Consider the following 21,079-nt stretch of genomic DNA (forward strand, 5'->3'; position numbering starts at 1 on the left):
TATTTGTGTTAACAAAAATATTTGGATGATCAAATGATACCACTTTATTACAACTACTTTTTATTTGTTTAAACATTTTAGTAAGGGAGGGAGAATATGAGGTATAATTTTATTTTGCATTCAAATAGGACAATGTGATAATGAACTGTGGCGCTCACGTCACATTGCGTAGCTAAACACACAGGCTTTTCTTCCTTGTGTTCTTTCGGTGTACTACTTTCCTACACAAAAAATCATCAGTAAAATCTCTCATCAGTAGTAACATGCAAATATTCAGAAAGTGTTACAACTCATTACTCTTGGTATTAACTGATTAATAACTGTCTTCCGGGTATCTCTTGCTTTTGCTCTATTTTATTGTTGGCAAATTTTTTCAGTGACAAAATGACCTAGGATACTTTAAAGGAATCAGAAGAACATAGGAGTACCATTACACGTGAATTTTTCTTGAGTACCATCCTGTCTTTGAGTGGAAAATAGGTTGTTTAATATATATCTTCTACTTTCTGATTTTTTTTAAAATTTGGAATTCAGATATATTCCAGAAACAAAAGTAATATTTACTTGAATTTATAAGCTTAATCAGTTGGATATACTCAAAGGAGAAACCAATCTATTTTCATCGAATTCTCTACTGACCATTTCGTTAGCATTTGATGTCAATGGTAGATGTCATTCTTCATTTGCCCTATTGAGAATACTTTCTCAATTTAATAAGAATCATTTTCTCAGGATTGCCATGGGAAGCATGGCTTGGTCCAAGATATATTTTAGCTGATAAATACTATGAAATTATTTTTAACTCTGCAGTATATTCATGGGCTCTTCTATATATTCCCTATGGGAAATGCAAATACCATAAATTTTTTTGTTGGATCTAGCTTAGTATTGAATGTTCTTGTTCTTAGTTACTAATATAAAAATGTAATATAGTAAGTCCCTAGGGTGCTCTAGTTAGCAGTCTACAGAATATTATCAATTAGACAATAAATAAATAAATATATAAATAAGTAAATGCTGTAGACCTATGTACTATATATGATATGCAAATATGTATGTGAAATGTACTGTCGATAGAGCACTCATACTTAACTTACAAAATAAATATTTTTCAATGTATATTGATGCAAGTACCCTTATATACATATGATTTGTATTAGGTACTCAAAAAAATTAATTTGGATTATGAAACTTTTTTATGAAACTCCCTCGGGCGGACCCTTTTCTAAAGCTACTGACTCCAGATGTTAGGACCAGGTACGCTGCCTTGGCACTTTAAACTTAGCTGTTGCCAATTTTAGACTTAGTAGATCCCTGCTCTATGCACTGCTCACAACTTTATACACACAGTACTTTGTGGAGTTTTCCTCAGCCCTTTGTGAGTGGTCATCTGCTTCCTGCCAAGATCCTCAGCGAGGCAGCATCCGGCTGGCTTGATTCATCAAATTCCAAACCCCTTGGGGTTGGGTGAATGATGGTCCCCTAAAGAGGCCCAAACCCTGATCCATGGAACCTGTGAATATTGTACCTTAAATGCACTTTGCAAATGTGAATAAGGGTCTTGAAATGGGGAGGTGATCTGAGATTATGTGGGTGGGCCTGCTGTAATCACAAGGGTCTTCATAAGAGTAAGGCGGGGAGGTCACAGTCAAAGAGACAGAGATGTAAGGACTAAAGCAGAGGTCGGAGAAGAGAGAAGATGGGGCTGCTGGCCGTAAAGATGAAGGATGAGGACTCCTAAGGAAGACAGTCAGCCTCCGGAAGCTGGAGAAGGCAGCCACCCGCGGAAGTAATGCAGACCTGCCAACATCCGAGTTTTGGACTTCTGACCTCCAGATCCGTAAGAAAATGCATCATTTTTGTTATAAACCACTAAATTTGCAGTAATGTGTTAGAGTAACATTAGGAAACTAATGAATGTGCTTTTCAAGACAGTTATTCTTTTTTTCACATCTCTATTCTGTTAAAAATCATCTGTGCTTTAATGTAATTTTTTGTACCTGTCATTTTAAGTCTATCCTAAAAATGTAACTTTTAAACTTGCATTAAAACATTCAGTCATATTTGGGGAATGATAGAGATGGAAATGATAGTTACATCAAAGAAGTTAATGCCACAGAAACTCCACTGAGAAGGATTACACAAAATCATAAATCTAACCAATTCATATAAGTTTTGTGTTCTTTGAAATGTATTTAAAGGCCTTTGCCTGAGAAGGGGATGCTGAAGGCTATCACATTCCAGAGAATCATTTCCAGTTTATACATTTCTAAATACAGTCTCGTAAACTAAGTATAAAATCATATTTAGTTATTAGGAAATACATATTTATAAAATAGCATGGAAATAATCTTTAGGAGTAAAATGACTCCAATATCCAGTGAAGGTCAAGCTTTCATTCATAACTCAGCAAAGACAATTGATGGTTACTTCTAGGCTTGTGAGGTTTTTTTCTGTACATAACAAAAACTATAGTATATGTTTTGTTATATAATAATAACTGTTACATACATTTTTTTCTATAACAATAGCTGTTAGAAATGAGAACAATTAGCAAGTTGCAAAGCAGTAGAGGTGTTGAAAAGTCATACTGTCACCTCCTCTGAAGAGTCTTCCCCGCTCGCATCCAGAGTTCTGCTAATTTAATATTTCCAAACTGGTAAACACTGACATCCTTTCGTCTTCACCCATAGCCCTTGATGCGTGCCTTAATCATAATATTGATCATAATATTCACAACGAGGTGGGCATAACGTTCTATAAAGTGGCTTACACTGTGTTAAACATTTTAGACCTATAATCGTATTAAGTACAACAAATATTTGCTGGTTTGTTTTTTTTTAAATAAACCGGGGTTAGGTAACTAAATAAATTTCAGAACTTCAACTCAAATCCAAGACTGCCAACGTCACAACATTACTTTTAACTCCCATGCTCCACTGACTGGCCATATTGTATTTTATCAGTTGGTTACCTGTGTGTTTGATGCCCCAGCTGGCCATCAGAGATGATATTCTATATGTTAGTATTTCTCATTCATGGAATTTGCAATGATACATAACAGATGCTCCACAGACGTATGAAAGAGCTTACAATTTCCAAGTTGTTTTGATGCTTTACAAGGGGTTTAGTTAGGGTGTACATTTTAACATAAAAATTCTATTAAAACTTGTCTAGGTATTTTAAAAACAGAAAAGCCCCAATCAGCTTTGACTGACATTGTTGCAATCTGTGTAATCTGTCTTAGGCAAAATTAGAACTGAGAATCAATTGAGCTTGATGTAGAAATAAACTCTTTTAAGCCAAAAACCTAAAGTAAGTGATAACATCTTACATGCTGTGTAGAAGTGATTCGACTTGAGCATGCTAGCTAAATTACCCGGGCATAGGCCTTAAGAATCTCTAGGTGTTTTAGATTTTCATTATAACTTAATTCAAATATAAGGCTTTCTTTTAAACAGAGGAAACTTTAGAATGTAAAGGACTTACATATTATTTCCCAAAATAGTATTATAAATGTGCAGCCTTGTCCAGATGGTGCAATGTGTATTTCATATATTTTGACATCTGTGAATAAACAACTTTACTTGTTATTGAAGTAAGCACAGAAAATCAATTTCCATGTCATTGTGAGAAAAATAAATTTATAATAGAACTACTTCTTTGGGTGGAATTTAAGGAAACGAGAGAAAACAAGAGAGACAGAAAGAGAGAGTGCGCGATTGAGAAAGGATAGATAGAGATAGACCAGGAATGAATGCACAAGCTGAAATAGATGTAAGAATGCATTATATTTCAATTATCTCTTAAACCATTGTACCCAGCCTGTTTGTATGCATGACTTTTTTTTTCCCTCTTTCCTTTTTTTTTTTTTTTTTTTAATTTTAAACAAAGCATCATGAAACCTGCAAGCCCAAACTGGCACAGAATATATACTGCGAGGTTATACATGTTTATATATATTCAAATTCCCATGAGTAGAACAGGCTTCTTTGTTTGTCGTGGTTTTATATTTGAAATTACGTATTCTGAGTGCAAGTGCATGTTGAGTTATCTGGAATATACCATCATTTAATTGTCTCCAGTATATTGTGATTAAAGGCATTTAACAGTCTCTTGAATGCCCAGAAAAAGTAATTGGCTTAACATATTAAAATAAAATACACTTGGGAGATAAAGTAGCCATTTAAGTAAAATTTACATTTGAAGTAATATTAAATCTAAGCCTATTAACTTCTTTTTATGATAGAAAAATTTTCACTTTGTTCTCCGAAAGACTAAATTTCTCTGCTCCTCTGTTGAGGCACATTTAGTTCCCCTCAGGCAATTTCAGACCTTCTCAGATCTCAGTCTGCTGGTCTTTGTAGGCCTCCCTGGGTTCTACAAAACAGTGCAGGCAGTCGCTCTTCAGTCATCTTACGGTAGTGTACTGTCTAAACACCCACTGGAGACACGGAAGATTGATACGGTATGATTCTGCCTTTTAGAAAGTACCATATCGTTGTGATATCTTATATAAAGTAAGGCATTTTTATTATTTTTGGGTCAATAATTTTACAATGTTGTATCACATTAATCTCTCGCTAACGTGCAGGAATACATCACCTGAAATCTACAATGTAAGTCATTTTCTAAGAAACTCTTGACTTAACAACTGGCTTATTTTAATTATAGGGACATGTTATGCCTGCCTGCAGGTGCATGGATAAAAATTAACATAAAAGAAAAATTCAAATTTTACCAGCATAACCATTTCAAAATCACAGCTTTTACAAATAGTGTGCTTGAGAGTACTTACCCCTAAAATGCAGAAGAAAACTGAACAGAAGTAATGTTTCAAGTTATATATATAATTTTTAATTGTGGTTAAATTAATATATATAATTTATATAGATATAATTATAGATATATAATTAATTTTTAATTGTGGTAAAATACACATAACAGCAAATTTATCCTCACCATTTTAAGTGCACAGTTTAATACTGCTAAGCATATTCACATTATTGTGCAACCAATTCCTATGTCTCATTTTATCTTCTTTTTATAATTGTATTTTAAGTTCTGGGGAAAAAACTGAAACTCTTTACCCATTTAACAATAACCCCCTAATCCTCCCCTCCCCTTACCCCCTGGCAACCTTCGCACTATTTTCTGTCTCTATGAATGTTACCACTGTAAATGCCTCATATAAGTGGAATCATATAGTACAGTCATTCCTTGGTGTCCATAGGGGATTGGTTCTAGGACTACTTATACCAAAATCCACAGACACTCAAATCTCTCATATAAAATGTTGTAGTATTGTATATAGCTTATGCACATCCTCACATATACTTGAAATCATCTCTAGATTACTACTAATAGAAGTTAAATGCTATGTATATAGTAGTACTGTATTTATTTATTAGGAAATAACAAGGAAAAATATCTGTACATGTACATTCTTTGTTTCTGGAATATTTTCTGTCATGGTTGGTTGAATTGACAGATGAACAACCCATAAATATTGAAGACTGTCTGTATTTGTCTTTTTTAAAGTAAATGTTATTTCTAGAGAAGTTTTAGGTTCACTGAAAAATGGGACAGTATGTATAGAGATTTCCCTTATGCTTCTTCCCTCACGTATGCGCAGCCTCTCCTGCTGTCAACATCCCCCACCAGAGTGGTGCGTTTGTGACAATTGATGAACCTGCACTGGCACGTCATTTTCACCCAGAGGCTATAGTTTTCATTAGGGCTCATTATTGGTGGTGTAGATTCCACGAATTTGGTCAAATGTATCATGACATGTATCCACCATTATGGTGTCATACAGAGTAGTTTTGCAATCCTAACCATCCTCTCTGTTCCAACCGTTCATCCTGCCCTTCCCCTACCTCCCGGCAACCACTGGTCTTTTTACTCTCTTCATACTTTTCCCTTTCCAGGCTGTAATACGGTTGGAAACATACAGTATGCAGTCTTTTAAACATACAGTATGCAGTCTTTTAAACATACAGTATGCGGTCTTTTCAAACTGGCTTTTTTTCACTTAGTATCTTACCCATTGAGTACATATTACATTATCTTACCCATTGAATACATATTGCTCTGCTAAGTCTTCTCCATGTCTTCTCGTGGCTTCATAACCCATTTCTTTGGTATACTGTCTGAGATTTACATTAACTAGAGGTAATTTTAAAGCTCTCCTATTTATATTTGAAAATTAGAGATGCATGCCTTATATTCTATATATGTACACCATTTTCTCATTTAATTTTCTCATTCATTATATCTCAAACATTGGATTGACATCAACTGAAGGGAGAGATCCATCTATTGTCTGGATGGACCACAGTTTATTCATCCGTTCACCAACCAAAAGATATCTGGGTTGCTCCAAAGTTTTGGCAGTTACGAAGAAAGATGCTGTCAATATCTGTCTGCAGGTTATTGTGTAGATGTAACTTTTCAACTCTTTTTGGGTAAATTACAAGGAGCATGATTGCTGAACTGTATGACAACGTATGTTTAGCTTTATAGGAAACCACTGAACTGTCTTCCAAAGTGGCTGTATCATTTAGCCCTTCCACCAGGAGTGAGTGAGATTTTCTGTTGCTCCATATCCACACCAGCAGTTGGTGTCAGTATTCTGGATTTTGACTATTCTCTTGGGTGTATCCTGGGATCTCCTTGTTAAACTTGCATTTTCCTAATGACATATGGTATGGAACATCTTTTTATATGTGTATTAGCTGTCTGTATATCCAGAAGTAATCACTGCAATGTGTTTATGACTAGGCTGCTAAAATCACTGTCAAAAATGTAGAATGCCTAATTTCAAATAATAGAAATTCTGGATGTAAATCGTTTCAATAATGGAAGGACCTATATTTATACTTAAAAGTAGCTGAGGCAGAGTGCCTACTGGGCTAGTTAATTCAACCCTTCAATGCCATCACAGGACTGTTTTTTGTTTGCTTGTATTTTGTTTTGTTTTGTTTTTTTTTTGAGACGGATTCTCACTTTGTTGCCAGGCTGGAGTGCAATGGCATGATCTCAGCTCACTGCAGCCTCCTCCTCCCAGGTTCAAGTGATTCTCCTGCCTCAGCCCCACTAGCAGCTGGCATTACAGGCATGCACCACCATGCCTGGCTAATTTTTGTATTTTTAGTAGAGACAGGGTTTCACCATGTTGGCCAGTCTGGTCTCAAACTCCTGATCTCAGGTGATCCACTCGTTTCAGCCTCACCTCCCAAAGTGCTGGGATTATAGGTGTGAGCCACCAGGCATAGCCAAGATCTCATTCGTTTTACATTGTCCATTATTGGTGATGTTGACTGCCTATTGCTAACTTCTTCCTGTTTGAAAGATAGCTGCCAAAATTCTAGGTGGAAAATGTAGATACATTAATATTGAGCAGAAAAAAGAGGCCTTGTCTTCTTTCTTATGGGTATCTTTTAATTGGTGAGGATATCTTTTCCATCACCAGCCACATACTTAAAATTCATGACTTATTGCCAGAGAGGGCCACATTCCATGGTAAATCAATCACCCCCAGGGAGAATGTGATCACCAGGCTACATTAAGAGCAATCAGTTAAGCATACGGCATCAGGAAATCTATTGCAAAGGAAGAAAGAGATGGGATGAAATGTTGGAAAAGAAACTGTGGTACACAATGCTATTCTACAAAGTCACGTAAAGTAAGTACCTAGTGAAAAGGGTAGTAATTAAATTTCAAATGATATAAAAAATATAGTTGTTTATTTTATGTGATTAGTGCTTTCTTAAAACATTGATTAACATAACTCACTAAGATGAGAAATTTATATAGAGATAACCACATACTTTAATTCTGTGAAATTTACATATGCCTTCAAAAAACATAGAGTAAAAGATCCAGTCTATCATTTCATTTCTCAATACACCACCCTTCTTCCCTCCCAAATAATCAGGAAGTGATCTATGTATATGTATTCTGGATTTAAGCTTTTGGCTTTACATATTGAAAACAATCTTATATTTTACAGTGTAAAATTATATCTTTTACAACTAACCATTGATTTTCTACTGACTCTTTTTTGTTAGTTATTATCACAGACATTAAAATGTTTGATAATCTGGGGGAAGTTATTGGTACATATGTATTTCCCTAAGATAAAATTAAATGGGAGTAAAATATTTATGGCGTACATTTTATTAACAAAAATATTTATTGAACACGAATCTATTGAAATAATTTTGTTTTTCTTAAATGACACAAAGTCAGAAGTTCATCCCTTGACAAATCTATTAACACTTTGAGAACACGCAACCTAGATTCATCCACGCTCTGTCTGTTAAAAGAAAAGGGTGTTGTGTTCCCTATTCCTATCATCAGACAGTTTGAAGAGCTTTTCCCACAAATGATAGTTTAGCTAAATCCTGGCCTTAGCACTCAACATGCACTTCACTGTAGTTTTGCCCATGACTGGATCATAACTTTCACATAACCTCTGCTCCCAGGTCTCTCATAGAAGGCATATAGCACGAATGGCACTATCATACTTACATCAACGTTTCTATTTTCAAAATGGAATAGCCTACATATGAAACTAGGTCAACACTGATATAATTCTACAGGATTTCTTCTTCCTTTTAAGTTTAAAATAGTTCAAAAGAGACTGCATGTGGCCCTGCTGTCTTGTGGCTCAGTGGTTGGTGAATGATAGTACATTCTCTGAGATTTGCATCCACCCAGGAGGTAATTTTTTTTAAAACACTCACACCTATATTTGAAAATTTGAGAAGTTACTCATGCCCTCAAATATAGTGCCCCATTTTTCTCTTCTAGTTTCTTCATTCATTGTATCTCAAATACTGGATTAAAGTTACCGATGGAAAGGAGAGCTCTTGCATTGTGTTATGAGAAGATAAAAAGAGATAGATGCTCTGAAAAGGTCATACCTGGTTTTCTCAACAAAGGAATTGTGCAGTACTTGTGCACTGAAACTAAGCTAGAAATATTTTTTGTAGATGATTCAGAATTTAAATATCCAAGAAAATTCATTTTCTTTCTTTCCCTAGGAATTTTTTTTTAACCATAAAACATTCCCTCCTTAAATATAGCCCCCATTCTGTTGTGGAGAAAGAGAGCAGCTGTTTGCCTATATTATCCGCTTGTGAATTTTCTCTCTTACTCAGTTTTACCCGTAAGCCAACTTAAAAGCTACTATGAACAAATTATCTAGGCCCTTATCCAAGACTCTAATATGAGCCGTGCTAATAAAAACAAAGGGATAGATAAATTTGGATTAAAAAGTCATAGGAGACACCAACCTGCTTTTCTAATGTATACATTTGCAGAAAACTGCAAGAATATTATGCTAATTCAGAATATATTTCCTTCATTCTTTTGGAATCTTAAAAAATGCATCAGCATCATTCTTATGCTTATTGTACTATCGTTATAACAATCATCACTACCTTATGCAATACAATAGTGGATTATCTCAGAAAATGTGAAAGAAAAATAAAAATGAAGCCTACTCTGAAGGCTTTTTAACCTAGGAATGCTCATTTACCTAGCCGTGGTTGGAACTTATGTGAACAGTGGTTGGTGGGATGTCTTTCATGAGTGATTCTTTTGCTTTCGGGGACTTTAGGTAGGATTCACATCGTATCTTTCTTGGGAATTACCATGTGGTCTTAAACTGGCCATGTAACATCCTTAATCCAATGAACTGGTCAGCGAATCACTAGTGGGAGGAAAGAAAGAAAGGAAAAATTAGTTCAAAATGAGACACCAAGAGCTGGAGAATGTTGCTTTCCTCATAAGGAGCTCCTTTATAGGGTGTTTACGTAGTTGCTTTAAAATTGTCGTAATATTTGTAATTGTGTCCTAAACAATATTTACCATCGCACCCTGTTTTTCCTGTTTAGCCAAGCCATTTCCATGATTTGTTGGCTCATTTTTATGTTAAATATTTTAACAAGAATGGCTTCTTGACATCAGGGAGGCAGTCAGCTATAATGGAGTTCTGCTAACAAGCCTCATAAAAATATAGGAAGCAGGTAATAAATCAGACTTATATACTGCATAGATAATAACTTGAAATTTGGAATAATTAAGTATCTAACACATTACAGCATTTGTGAAACATTAAGAGCTTGGTGCAAACAGAAAAAAAAATATGTCAACCCATATTTAAAGCTGGTTTTCTTTATTAAATCAAATCACCAGGTCTCTATGCTGACACATTGGCCATCCTAACTTAGAAATATAGTATAGAGTCCTAAGGGCAACTGCTGGAATTATGACAATTTCCTGGTGTTCTCTGGAAACCTGGCTAGGTAAATAGAAGTGATGTTGAGTAATTTCGCCACAGCTGGTCAGGACATTTCATTAGCAGCATTACTATCAATCCTTGGTTAAAAGATTAAATGGAAGTCCTATGAATTATTAATAGCTCTCAGAGCTGAAAATGTGGCTCACACTTTGCCTTAGGGAAAGAAGTTTGAGAAAGGCAAAGAATAGTCATCTTTTTTTTTTTTTTTTTTTTTTTTTTTTTGGTTTTTCAACAGGAGTTGATTTCTCTCCTCAAAGCAATACCCATAATGTCAAGCCCTTGATATAAAACCTGATGCTGATTTTTCCACAAGGTCACCTATATTTAAGTAACCTGTTCAGGATTATAGAATTTGAGAGTTAAAGCAGAATAATGAAAGTAAACAAAATTTCAGTGCTAATGTTATTTTAAGTGGCATGGCATTTTTTCATCTGCTAATTCAAAAACAATTGAATCTCTTAAAAACTGAAATGTTAAAATTGTTATTTTTAAAAATCCTAACCCTGAAATTTCTAATTTAGTCCTACATTCAAATGTCAAATACTCCGCTTAAATAACCTGGCCCCTGGTATGCCATCAAGGGCCATCATGTTTTATTATAGATGTATATATTCAAATAGGAATTCACTTATATTTGTTCAAAATGTATTAGAAAAAAATCAGTATGTGGTCAGTAAACACTGCATGTGAATTGGAAACAAATATTTAGTGTGTAAATATAGTCATTGATCTATTCATTTTTACCAAGCGATTTCTAGTTGCTAATGCTAACCTATACTGCATATTGCCAATGTTTCACCTGATTTTAGAGCAAAGCCAGGTGACCAAAACTAAAAGGGAGAAACAGGCCTTCTATTTTTTATAGCTGTTTACATTCACAGGTGTATATGCATAAACAGTCAAGTCTACCATCATACAAATGCTTACAGCAAGTCAAATTAAACCCCCTCAGGGTACAAATCAATTTCCCTATTTTAACTTTTTTCAGGTTATTTTTCAACCACAAAGAGTACAGAATCCTAATCAATTCTAACTCATCACATTTTAGCAGAGTAGTTAAAAGAGCAGACGGAAGTATGAGACAACTTAGATTTAAATCTTGACTCTGCCACGTACAGACTCTGGAACTTGGAAAGCTGCTTTCTCGAGTGTCTAAAACGGAGAAAGAAGCTCAGAAAGCCTTGCCAAGAGTAATTGCTCAAAAATATGAGCTACTGTAACGAAAGGATTATTATTTCACAACTTTTAAGCTTTCAATGATTTCTTTTGGAGACATGGGGAAGCAAAACCGAGGCAAAATTAAATAAACAACCTCAACTAGTTTATAGCTTAACTGAATGCTAAAATAAAAGAAACTTTGAATGTATTGAATTAATTTGTAATTCAAATAAATAGGCTAATACACTGGAAGTTTACTTAGTGGTTGATGAACAGGGGCTCTTAATTTTATTTAGTCCATTTTACTTATCTGTCTGAACAGTGCTTTATATGCATTATTAATAACAAAACTAAAACTTTCCCTTTGTGAAATCCTAAAGACTTTTATTTTAAAATCGAAGTGTAATAAATTAGCATAAAATTTATTTTTTAAAGTGCAAAACTTAGTGGGTTTTAGTATATTTGCAACATTTTAGAAACATTACCACTGTCTTATTTTAGAATGTTTTATCACCCCAGAAAGAAATTTGATACATATCAGCAGTCAGTCTCCCTTCTTTTCTCCTTCCTACCCCCATCCCAACCCCCGGAAATACTTATCTACTTTCTGTCTCTGTAGATTTGCCTATTCTGGGAAACTAAAATTAATGTAAGCATTTTCAAGACACGGATTTCTGTGCTTTGATTCTTTCATTCAGCATAATGTTTCCAAGTTTCATCTATGTTGTAGTATGTATCACTACTTTATTTTTATTAATGGTTGAATTATATTGTTTTATCCATATGACAAATTATGTTTATCCATTTATCTGTTTATCCATTGGTGGACATCTGGATTGTCTCCACCTTTGGATTTATGAATGATGCTGCTAAGAACATTTGTGTGGCCAATATTTTTACTTTTCTCAGCAATATATCTAGAAAAGGAAATATTGTGTCAAATATTGTATTAATGCTATGTTTAACTTTTTGAGAAACTACAAAACAATTTCCCAAGGGGCCACACAATTTTGTATTCCCACAAGTAATATATGAGTTCCGTTTTCTTCATATCCTTGTCAACATTTGATATCGTCTGTATTTTTCATTAGAGACATTCTAATGGGTGTGAAATGCTATCTCATTGTGATTTAGATTTACTTATCCGTAGTATTAATCATGTTTATCATTTGTTTGTGTACTTCTTTGCCATTTATATATCTTCTACAGAGAAATATCAATTCAAATTATTTTCCAATTTTTATTGGGTGGACTTTTATTGTTAAATTGTAAGAATTCTTTATATATTATAAATATATACTTTTTCAGATATATAACTTACAAATATTTTCTTCTGTCCTGTTGGTTGTCTTTTCTTTTTCTTAGTAGTGGTCTTTGAAACATGGAACTTTTTAATATCTGTGAAGTACAACTTATTTATTTTTTATTTTGTTGCTTGTGGTTTTGATGACATGTCAAAGAAATAATTGCATAATTCAAGGTCATGAAGACTTACACCTACATTTCCTTCTACAAGCTTCATATTTTTAGCTCTTACATCGTCTTTAATCCATTTGGAATTAATTTTTGTATATGGTGTGGGTAAGGGCCCAACATTATTCTTTTGCATATAGATATTCAATTGTCTAGTCACCGTTTATTGAGAAGGCTTTATTTTCCTATTGGATTATTTTGGCACACTTGTCAAAAATCAATTAGCAATAGATGTAAGAGTTTATTTCTGGAATCTCAATTCTAATTCATCGCTTCTTGTATTGATTCTTATGCCAGTACCACACTGTCTTGATCACTGCTTGTTTGTTGTAACTTTTGAAATCATGAAGTATGAAATTTCTGACAGTTCTTATGCATCAGGTTTCTTTTATTCTGGATTCCTTGAATCTTCATATAAGTTTTAAGATTAGCTGGTCAACTTGTGAGAAAGTGAGTAGCTAAGACGTTAGGTGAGTGTTGCATTGAAAATGATCTGTAGATCAGTTTGTGGACTATCACCATCATAACAATATTAAATCGTTCAATTCATGCATGTGGGATGTCTGTCCATTGATTCCATCATGGGCTTCTATAATTTCTTCCAATTATCTTTTTCTTAATAACATTTGGACATTTGGAGTACAAGTCTTGCGTTATTTTGTTAAGTTTATTCATAAGTGTTTCGTTCTTTTTGATGCTATTGGAAATGACATTGATTCATTAACTTCCATTTAGAATTGCTCATTTTAATATAGACCAATATGATGAATGGTTGCCTATTAATCATGTATTGTGCAACCTTGCTGAACTGTGTTTTTTAGTTCTAATTTTTTATGTGTGAATTCTTTGGGGCTTTCTGAATATAAAATTGCACCATCTGTAAATATAGTTTAACTTTTTCATTTGTAATCTGGGTGTCTTTTATTTCTTTTTTATTTTTCTGCTGGGTTGCCAGATGCTATATAACCTTCACTACAATAGTTGAATAGAAGTGATCAGAGCAAGCATGCTTCTCTTCTTTCTTATCTTGTTATTTCTTAGGGGGAATGTTTCAGTCTTTTACTGTGAAGTATAATGATAGATGTGGTTTTTATAGATGTTTCCTTGGGAGCATAAATTTTCCCATCAAATTTGCCAGTTTTTGCTTCATGTATTTTGGGGCTATAATGCTGCATGCATATATATTTGTAATTTTATGATTTCTAAATTGATGCTTTTTTTTTCTTAGAGTCTACTTTGTCTGATGCCAGTATAATGTTTCATCTCTCAGTTTTGCTTTTATTAAATTTTAGAAACTTAATGATTACCTTTCACACTTCGACCAAAACTTAATCTGAAATTGGCACAGTGTATGGCATGAACGAGAGGATGTTTTGCTCTCACAGCGTTCTTGTATGGATTGCCAAATAGGCATGCAACACCATTTACTGCAGTAACCATTGTTTCCCCACAGAAATGCTGTGCCTTTTCTTCAGAAATCAGCAATTCATTTATATATGGATCTGTAAATAGCCTTTTAAAAATGTGTCTATTTTTCTGTCTTCGCATTAAAACCACCATATCTTTATAGGGCTTTAGGTAAACCTTTATATCCCATGTTGTCTTGTTTAAGAATAGCTTAGTGATTCTTTTCTCATTATATTTTCCACATCACTACTCAAATTTGTTGTACATATCCATAAACCAAACATGATGGAAATACATTGAAATTACAGATCAATGTTAGTCTGCCTCTTATTTATCAATTCCAGGTCTTCAAATTCATGAAAAGAGTATATTTTTGTATGTATTTAGATTTTTTAAAAATTAATATTAATGTTTTATACATTTATAGATATTTTACAATTACATTAATTTTTAATATTTTCATTTTTAAGAGAAGTTCTAGGTTTACAGCAAAATTGAGAAGGAGATACAGAGATTTCCCATATCCTCACTGCCTAAACACATGCATGGCCTCTTCTGTTATAAATATCCCCCACCAGGGTGGTACATTTGTTTTAATTAATAAATGTACATTGACACATCCTTATCACCCAGCGTTCATGGTTAAAATTAGGGTTCACTCTTGGTATTGTATATTCTCTGAGTTTTTTCCTAAAAATCCTTTGTGCTTTGACTGTGATTCCCTTTCTTGCCCAATCCCTTTTGTTAATATTTTAATGGTATATTTCAAATTTCATTTAAATTTTATTACAAATTAATTTTTACTTGACACGTTTTTTTTTAATTGACTTTTTCTATATCAAACTACCTTGCAAAATTTACTAAATATTTATTTGTCAATTTGGGGTGTCTTATATTTACCATTATATTATTTAAGAATAATGCCTGCTTTATTTTCATTCACTTATTATGCTATTTATTTATTTTCTTGTGTTAGTTCACTTGCTGGGACCATCAGTATAATAGTAAATTAATGTGGTGGTCACGAATATCTTTGTTTACTTCTGAATCTTAAAGTGAATGTTTTCAACATTTCACAAATTAGGTATACTCATCAGATCAAATCATTTCTCTTCTTGTTCTTGTTTGCTAAGGACCTTTATCATGAATACATATGTATATTCAATACCTTTTTGATCCATATTGAGAAGATCAGATACTTTAAGAATTTGTTAGTGTGTTGAAAAACATAGTCTTTGCTATTGTGTTTACATATTAGGTGTATTACAACAGATAGATAACAATAACTTACCAATGTTGAGATAAATTATAGCTTGACAGTAATAATATTTAAATATGTTTTGGATCATTTTGAAAATTAAAAATGAAAAACTAATTTTGGAAATTTCTTTAGTGAGTTTAATATTAATAATGAAATAAAGATATAAATAAATGCTGTAGAAATGTAGAGGACTATAGGAATATATTATGAATAGCTTTGTATCAATCAATTTTTAAATGTGCGTAAAATATACTAAGAATCAGAAAAATGTCAATTGCCAAGATTCACATCCACTGAAGCAGAAAAATCTAAAGAATTCTTATCTGTAACACAAATGTAATCAATAATGATGGAACTTTCTGCAAAGAAAACTTCAGACCCATTGTCATTAGTGAATCCTAGCTAACAGTTTTTAAAGTAATGCCTATTGTATTAGTTTTCCTTTGCTGCCATAACAAATCATCACAAATTCAGTGTCCTTAAACAGTACAAATATATTGTCTTCCTGTTCTGTGGTTCAGAAGTCTGATACATGCCTCCTGAGGTAAAATTCAAGCACAGTTGAATTTCTTCCCCGAGGCTCTAGGAAGGAATGTGCTTTCTTGCCCTTCTCAGCTGAAGGAGCCTGCCCATACTGCCTGGCTGATGTCACTTTCTTCCATCCTTAAAATCAGCAAAGCCTGGCTGGGCGCGGTGGCTCAAGCCTGTAATCCCAGCACTTTGGGAGGCCGAGGCGGGTGGATCGAGACCATCCTCGTCAACATGGTGAAACCCCGTCTTTACTAAAAAAAAATACAAAAAATTAGCTGGGTACAGTGGCGTGTGCCTGTAATCCCAGCTACTCAGGAGGCTGAGGCAGGAGGATTAACTGAACCCAGGAGGCGGAGGTTGCAGTGAGCCGAGATCGCGCCATTGCACTCCAGCCTGGGTAACAAGAGCTGAACTCCGTCCCGGGAAAAAAAAAAAAAAAAAAATCAGCAAAGCCATGTCTAGTTCTACCCATGCTCCTACTTCTCTTATTCTTTGCGGTTAGCATAGGTTCTCTACTTTTGAGGATTTATGTAATCATATTAAATTCGCCCAAATAATCTTGGCTGATTTCTCCCATTTCCTGATCCTCAACCTTAATCACATCTTCAAAGTCCCCCTTGCCTTACAAAGTAATGTTAGTCACAGGTTCCAAAAATTAGAGCATGAATACTATTAGGGAGCCATTATTCTGCCTACTTCACTCATCTCTCCAAATAGAGATAGATAGTAGATAGTTAGATGGATAGGTGGATGGATGGATGGATGGATGGATGGATGGATGGATGGATAAATAGGTAGGTAGGTTGATAGATAGAGCCATATAATATATATATATATATATATTATATATATATATATAAAATAAAAAACAGAAAAATAGACAACTCATTTATGAGTTCAACACAATAGGGGCACCAAAACCTGAAAATAACATATGAACTGTAAAATCACAAGCTAATCTCCTCACAAAAATAGAAAACAAAGCTCCAATACAAAATATTTAAAAATAAATAATTTTCAATAAAAATATTAGTGTACTTAAGCAAAAGAGGCTTTATTAAAGAAATACTTAGATGTTTGATTTAGCTTTTTTTAAAGAAAAGTCAAGTGAAGTAACCACTGCATCATCAGAAAAAGTTATAAAAATATATAATCCAGTCAATAGAGACCAGGATAAATTCAAGATCCAATCAAAATAGAAACTATTTGCAAACCAGGTTTATTGTGGGACTTTATTAATAAATCTTAATAAAAGTTAAATGTAAAAAGCTTTCTGCAAGCAGCGTAATTGATATCAACATATTGAAAACTGTCATTTTGAGAAAAAAAAACAGGACAAAGAAGCACATCAGCAATACACCTGCACAACACTGAACCAGAGATCTCGGTCACTGTTATTAGACATTAATTAAAATTGTAAGGATTAGGAAGAGAATATTAAAAATCTTTGTATTCACATAAAATTCAGAAATTAATAGATAAGCTATAATTAATAAGTGTAGTAATTATGTTAAATATAAGGTCACTATTTTTACGTCTTTACTAGATTAACAGTTAATACAGAGTAAAAATGAAATAAAGTTAAAAATTAAATCAGAAATGTCAAATATCTATGTATAAATTTGACCACGTATGGGCAAAATCTCTATGCAAATAATTCCAAAACTTTTTTGAGAACAATTAAAGAAGATTAAAATAAATAGAGGAATGTTTCATGTCTATGGATTGGAAGATTAAATATTATAAAATGTCAATTCAGACTGAACAACTTGGTGCACATCTGTAATCCCAGCACTTTGGAAGGCTGAGGTCAGAGGATCACTTGAGGCTAGGAGTTCAAGTTTAATACCAAGAATATGAAGATTAAAAAATATATAATAATTGAGTTTGTGATATGGCATAAAGATTAAAATATAAATTAAAAAATGAAAGAATAAAGAGATCAAAACTCATACCCATAAATAATCAAAAGTTTTTAAACAGAGCAGTCAAAGATGGATGGTATTTTCAATCAATGATTCCATAGAAATTTTACACCCAAATAGAAATTAACAAAATTAATTCCTAAATTACATCTTATAGGAACTTTCCCTCCAGGGGAATTATAAATCTAGACACGCAAAGCATAACAACAAAACTTTAGAAGAGATCATAGGAGTTGCAGAAAGATACATGAAATGGAATGCAAGAAGAACTGACCATAGAGGAAAAGATGGCAAGTCTGGGGCAAATTAAAAATTAGTAGGACACCGTGAAAGGAATAAAAGCACATGTTACAGTTTTGCTGGAATGATTTACATGACTAACAAATACTTGACAAATACTCATGTCCATAATATGAAGAGATATTTCAGTCAATAACATACAGACAAATAGTCTCTTAGGAAGTGCACTGAAATTAGAATGGATACCTTTCAAAAGAGGCTAACACAATGACCAATAAAGACAAAATGGTGCTTATGTTCATTAGGCATTACGTAATTACAAATTCACTGCAGAATGGTATCTGACTATATACACAGCAGGATGCCTAAGAGTATGACTGACAAGCGTGTTTAGCTAGAATACACATAACTGAGAACTTGCATACTTCGTGCATCGGCTTGGGAAAACCACTGGGCATTGTCTACATATGCTGAAATCTGCATTATCTCATAATCATCAATTCTATTCCTGGGTCATATCTAACAGAAATACATGGGCATGTGCCCCAGGGACACACATACACACAAGAATCTTTATGATGCATCTTTCATAACAGCTAACAATGAGAAATAAACCAAGTACCCTGACAAATGTATCATGCTTGATTCAGCAGTGTAATAATATACAGGTTTGCAGATTGAATGAAATACGCTACATCCCACAAGGCAGCTTGTTCCACAAACATAACATTGAGTGGAAGAAGGAACAGAGAATATAATACATGGAATGGTCCCATTTATGCAAAGATAAAATAAAGTAGACAGTGTTAAATTGTAGTGTGAAGAGACACATATGTATTTACTAAAACTAAAAACCTTGGAAGGAGAGAAAGCAATGGGGTAGCTACCTTAAAAGTCAGGTTAGTGGTTACATTTTCTTTTTCTTTTTTGAGACAGGGTCTTGCTCTGTCACCCAGGTTGGGGGGCAGTGGTATAATCTCAGCTCACTGAAACCTCTACCTCCTGGGTTCAAGCAATTCTCTTGCTTCAGCCTACTGAGTAGCTAGGATTACAGGTGTCACCATCATGCCTGGCTAATCTTTGTATTTTTAGTAGAGATGGGGTTTCGCCATGTTGCCCGGGCTGGTCTCAAACTCCTGACTTCAAGTGATCTACCTGCCTTGGCTTCCCAAAGTGCTGTCATTACAGGCATGAGCAAAGCCACTGTGTCTGGCCCAGGCATAATGATTAATTTTATTCACAGCAGGACATAGAGATGGGAAGGAGACAACAGAATTCTCTGGAGTGGCAGCAAAATTTGTATTTTCTTTTTGATCTTCGTGATGGTTGCATGAACAGCTATAGCTGTAGCTATAGTTTTATTTGATTTATTGCATGTATATTATACTCTGCCTTGAAAATGAGAATTATTTGTTTTGCTTTGTTATTAAAGAAGATGAAAAACCACTTAATGGTTAGAATATTTTTCTATTTCTTTCCTAAGGAAAATACCAGTCTCTTGGACCATTCTGTACTGACTCAAGAGTGGAAGAGAAATGCTTGTTGGAGGCTGTTCCTCAGGACACATACTTTCACAACTAGTTTTGAGTTCTCTCAGATCCAGATGAAACATGCGAAAAGATAAATGGCTTGGTAAGTCTCAAATTCAAAATTTTTGGCAGGAATCATCTCTCAATAACAATTGTGGAGTCTCTGTTTTATATATTTCATGTGTGCCATGAGGATATCACTTGGGAGAATATGTGTAACCTGTGAAAAGAATGGGTAGAAGTCATGTGACAAGTGTCCCCCCGCCACTACTTTATATGTGAGAAAAACAGAGTTCAAAGAGATTATGTGACCAGAACACAGGTTTTCAATGCCAAACATGAGGTACCACCTGTGAAAACAAACTGCTACGAGTTAATCATTTGATTTTGAGCCCCTTTACCACAATCATTTGTAAAATAAAGAAGACGAGACCAGATGAACTCCGGAGTCTCTGTCAGCTTAAAACTTCAGACTCTAAATCTTGATAATAATCCAAATAAATTTTGCCAAATGCTTTACATAAAAATAAAGAATATTAAGGAATCCTGAATGGATCTACTCTTAAATATATTTTGATCAAACTAATAACTATTCTTAATATATTTCAGAACAATACCTCAAAGTGATTGTGAACTGATAGAGGAAAGTTCCCTAGTATTTCTTTCATAATCCTTAGAGTCAGGTTCTTTTTGAAATTACTTTTGTTCAAACAAAGAATCAGAGAGCTAATATAAAAGTGGTGTCTGTAATTTCATTTCCTATGGTTCAAATATTGAGTTCTTTCAAATGAAATGTGAGTGTTTCTAGATTTAAACCAGGTTGATTTAGAATTCATTATTCTAAAATGAATGCCTTAAAATTTAAAATGTATTCAAAATATGTACTGGAGATTTTGTAGATTCTGAGTCAAAGTAATTTGAAATAGAAATTTTGACAAATGAAGATAATTTTGCACATATTTGTCTTGAATAGAGCAGGAGATATTTACAAATATTTTAAATATCTACGGTTCAACTTATTTCTGATCATTTCATTTGTTAATTCCAGGAATGTTGTAGTACTTTAGGAATATTTTATTTAAAATAAGAGTAGATTTAAAATTATACTTAAAAGAATAAGCCTCAGGTAATGAAAAAATACACCTATTGGAAAGGTGGAGCCCTTGAATATGATGGGTAAAAAAATGGCACTATTCTAGAGTTAGGTCTATTTTCTGTAAAGCATGGAATTTAATATCTAGAA

The 21,079-nt window shown here is 33.7% G+C and overlaps 1 long non-coding RNA gene across 7 annotated transcripts in view; it reads left to right on the plus strand.

The window, feature by feature from the left end:
* The window catches only part of LOC103794084 (uncharacterized), a 1,005,042-nt gene that overhangs the window by 352,704 nt on the left and 631,259 nt on the right, over window positions 1–21,079 (plus strand). For all 7 annotated transcript variants that reach the window (XR_013520405.1, XR_013520406.1, XR_013520407.1 and 4 more), the window contains exon 6: window positions 19,791–19,939. This is a non-coding gene — a long non-coding RNA (uncharacterized LOC103794084). The remainder of the gene's footprint in view (window positions 1–19,790; window positions 19,940–21,079) is intronic.

Source organism: Callithrix jacchus, chromosome 7, assembly GCF_049354715.1.
Source record: "Callithrix jacchus isolate 240 chromosome 7, calJac240_pri, whole genome shotgun sequence".
Classification (NCBI taxonomy): Eukaryota; Metazoa; Chordata; class Mammalia; order Primates; family Cebidae; genus Callithrix; species Callithrix jacchus.